Source organism: Schistocerca nitens, chromosome 4 (genome assembly GCF_023898315.1).
Source record: "Schistocerca nitens isolate TAMUIC-IGC-003100 chromosome 4, iqSchNite1.1, whole genome shotgun sequence".
Lineage (NCBI taxonomy): Eukaryota > Metazoa > Arthropoda > Insecta > Orthoptera > Acrididae > Schistocerca > Schistocerca nitens.
In genome coordinates, this window is record NC_064617.1 from 489,436,602 (window position 1) to 489,441,203 (window position 4,602).

General features: G+C 44.5%; 1 pseudogene; it reads right to left on the reverse strand.

Annotated features, from left to right (window-relative positions):
• Nucleotides 1–3,240: 3,240 nt before the first annotated feature.
• On the reverse strand, nt 3,241–3,358 carry LOC126254015 (5S ribosomal RNA; annotated as a pseudogene).
• Nucleotides 3,359–4,602: the final 1,244 nt, after the last annotated feature.

Here is a 4,602-nt window from a genome sequence, read left to right on the forward strand (position 1 = left end):
ACGGTTAAGTTTGTAAACTGCTAACGTGCCGCCGTGGTTAAAGTATGTTGCGCATGGCAAAATGACGCTATCCAAAACTGATAACAAGATAACTGTGGGCCGGCCTGTGTGGCCGAGCGGTTCTAGGCGCTTCATTCCGCAACCGGGCGACCGCTACGGTTGCAGGTTCGAATCCTGGCTCGGGTATAGATGTGTGTTATGTCCTTATGTTAGTAAGGTTTAAGTAGTTCCAAGTTCTAGGGGAGTGATGACCTCAGATGTGAAGTCCCATAGTGCTCAGAGCCATTTTTGAGACAATTGTGGTGGACCACGGGCCATAGATGACAGTGGTGAACAACGGCTGCGGAGATGTGTACGGACTAACAGACGTCGAGCTGTTGAGCAACTGACAGTCCAGATGAACCACAGGGCTACAACGAGCGTTCAACGAACGTTTCTTCGTATGTGCCTCCGCAGTGCGCGCCTCGTTCATGCACCCAAGCCGACCGGTGTGGCCGAGCGTTTCAAGGCGCTACAGTCTGGAACCGCGCGACCGCTACGGTAGCAGGTTCGAATCCTGCCTCGGGCATGGATGTGTCTGATGTCCTTAGGTAAGTTAGGTTTAAGTAATTCTAAGTTCTAGGGGACTGATGACCACATATGTTAAGTCCCATAGTGCTCAGAGCCATCTGAACTTTTTTTTTTTTTTTTTTTTTTTTACCCAAGCTTATTGCGACGAAGGCTGGATTTTGTACACCAGTACTGCAAATGGAAGTCCACTGAGGGGCAACAGGTGGCCTCGTCAGAGAAATCATCTCTTATGCGCCATCGGACAGATGGCCATTGGCGTGTAGAGTGCGCAATGTCTGAAACCAAACATTCTGCAACAATCGTCAGAAGAGTCCAGGCCGGAGGACAGACCATTTTGATGTGAGGAATGTTTTCGTGGTATTCCTTGGGTGATCTCGATATTCTGGAAGGTGCGATGGATCAACACAACTAAGCATCTGTCCCCGGAGACCATGTCCAACACCACATGCAGTTTGTTTTTCCCGGGCACGGATTTCATCTACCAGGAGACAAATCCAATGTGTCACACAGCTCCCAGTGTACGTACGCGGTTAGAGCAGCACCAGCATGAGGTTACTATACTTCCCTGGCCACCAAACCCCTCAAATTTAAACCCAGTCGACAATGTCTGAGACCACCTCGATGAGGCTGACGGCACCATGGATCCTCAACTAAGGAACCTAGCATAGCTGGCCACTGACCGGAGGTGGCATGGCTGCTCATACCTGTCGATACCTTCCAGAACCTCACTGAGTCTCTTCCTGCACGTTCCACAGCGGCCCGCATTGCAAAAGATGGTTATTCAGGCTTTTAACAGGAGGTCACATTAATGTAGCTGGACAGTGTACATCCGTTTCAACCTGCATACTGCACTTAAGCCTGTATCTCCCTCTACAATTTTATCCTCCCCCTCCTTCCTCCATTACCAAATTCACGATTCGTTGACGTCACATGATACGTCCTACCAAAGGATACTTTCCTTTGCTCAAACAGTGCTATAAATTCCTTTTTTTTAACATATCAATTCAGTTCTTCTACATCAGTTTTCCGATCTATCCATCTAATCTTCAGCATTACAGCACAGTATCACATTTCGAAACATTCTTTCTAAAGACAAAATATCTTAATTGCGCAACATATTCTACTCTCAGCTCGATGCGTTTGCTCCTCCGCGATTCAATTTTTTAAATTCACTTTAAAATTAATTTCATCAGCATTCTGTTTGATGCTCTGCATTCGGCGACCGTTGCTAGCATTAGAGCAATGTTTTCAGTTTATGGAACAGAGAGACGTCACTGTGATGTGCGTGGCAGAGGGTAATTTTCACTGTACTGAATTTTAAGTTCTCTTCCCCTTTCCAGTCACTGATGGAGCGTTGGTAGATTGATTGCTCCTACCATTCTGTGGCGTCTGTTATTTGTACAATTTTATCTGCTCAGTTTACAACTCTATCGGAAAGGTACATAGTGGTTTCACAAGCCGAAAATACAGAAAGTGGTGATTTGCAGTAAAGACACTACCAGCGTCAACTATCTTTCTACGCTACTGCTGCAAAAATTAGCATCGAAGGATACATTTACATTATTTTATAGGTTATTAATTAACTTTATAATCAATTTTTACTTACAATCAACATTAAATTACATCTTACATTCAGTTGAAAACAGCACTGGTAATACCTTCTTTGACACCAAAGTTTTTTATGCTGCTTGTACTAGGTTGGTTCAAATGGCTCTGAGCACTATGCAACTTAACTTGTGAGGTCATCAGTCCCCTAGAACTTAGAACTAATTAAACCTAACTAACCTAAGGACATCACACACATCCATGCTCGAGGCAGGATTCGAACCTGCGACCGGAGCGGTCGCTCGGCTCCAGACTGTAGCGCCTAGAACCGCACGGCCACTCCGGCCGGCTGTACTAGGTATAATACTAAAAAAAACTGTGATTGTGTCTTAAAAGAGGTGCTTATTCCCTAGACCTATTGCGTTCATACAGAGATTGAGACAGAAATAACTACAGAATTGTCCGCCCCCGGTAGCTGAGTGGTCAGCGTGACAGAATGTCAATCCTAAGGGCCCGCGTTCGATTCCCGGCTGGGACGGAGATTTTCTCCGCTCAGGAACTGGGTTTTCTGTTGTCCGAATCATCATCATTTCATCCCCATCTACGCGCAAGTCAAATCGAAAGACCTGCACCCGGCGAATGGCCTACCCGACGGGAGGCACTAGTCACACGACGACTGCAACATTGTGAATTTAATTTAACTTACTGCGTCCGAACAGGCCTTGAGGCCCAACGGTTCCCACAGGCCGCCGTGTCATCCTCAGCCCACAGGCGTCGGTGGATGCGGGTATGGATGGCTTGGTTCAAATGGCTCTGAGCACTATGGGACTTAACTTCTGAGGTCATCAGTCCCCTAGAACTTAGAACTACTTAAACCTAACTAACCTAAGGACATCACACACATCCATGCCCGAGGCAGGATTCGAACCTGCGACCGTAGCGGTAGCGCGGCTCCAGACTGTAGCGCCTAGAACCGCTCGGCCACTCCGGCTGGCCGCGGGTATGGAGGGGCATGTGGTCAGCACACCGCTCTCCCGGCCGTATCTCTATTTACGAGAACGGAGCCGCCACTTCTCAATCAAGTAGCCCCTCAATTTGCTTCACAAGGGCTGAGTGCACCCCGCTTGCCAACAGCGCTCGGCAGACCGGATAGTCACCCATCCAAGTGCTAGCCCAGCCCGACAGCGCTTAACTTCGGTGATCTGACGGAAACCGGTGTTACCACTGCGGCAAGGCCGTTGGCTTTCAATTTCAAAATTGGATAGAAACCTGTCACGGATTGCGCACAGACTGTCGCTCTGGAATCGCCCCAGAACAATAACATACCTTTTGGTTTTTGTACTACAATGATTGGCATTGCCAATTAGCAACTAATAATGATGAACATCTCTTTAAGCGATTTACTTCCTGTTTCACTTTGTCCTTTAATGCAAATAGAATGTTGCGTACTTGACAGAACTTTGGCACAGCCGTCAGCTTCAGCGTTATGTGCGCTTTGTAGCGTAATATTACTTGTTGCTTCAGAAAATACTGTATCATATTATTGTAATAATCTTTGAAACTTTTCCTGAGGGATGTCAGTGTGAATATAATTTGTACCTTCATGGACTTAAAACCTAGTTTATCGAATAAATCTAGGTCCAATAAATTTCTCACGTCATGTGAACTAAGTAATAAATCAGACCTCTTTGGTAAATCACTTGCTTGTAAAATCCGTTAGCAAATGACCTTTCACTGGTATTTGTTGGTCACTGTAGCTAAATAGCAAACTCTGAAAGTCGGTAAATTTTGGCATTCTAGTACTTTATAAGCGTCGATATTAATTAAAGAAATTGAAGAACTCGAGTCACTTTGACATTTCAGTGTTATTTTATTAATTCTGAGATCAAGCCTAGTACTTTGCTGAAAAAATAACTTCCACTGAACTTTATGTTCATGAAATTTTATTGTTTTTTTTTTGTGTTCGTTTCGATCACATTTTTTACTTTTATTATGAATCACTTCTGTGTCCTAGAGTTTCTTATTACGTTATCTGATTTGGTTCGTGTTACACACATCAGATTTGTGACCTACCTTTTTGCAGTACGCACATTTAGTGTTTCGCTAGAAAGAGTCTTCACATTTTTTATTAACAACACAGTGTGCACATGAACGTAACCATTCTCTATCGAGCCTGCTTATGAGAGAATCAGCATAAGACTGTTTGCAGCCTCTATGCCCTGTAATTGTGCTGTTCACTCTTCATAATCTTGATTTGGTTCCTTAAAACACTGAAAAATGTATACTTGGCGGCTGCTGCTATGTCAGTTGTGACTCAGAATAAGATTGTATCTTATTTTTAATTTCTGAGTATCAAAGAGTCAGCACATCTGTTTCAGTACATAGCTTTTGAATCAACTTAGAATCTCGGTTTCCGCATTAGCAAGAAGAAAAGCTTTGCATTCAACAACATCTGATGATTTGTGATGGTGAAACGTTGTTCCATTC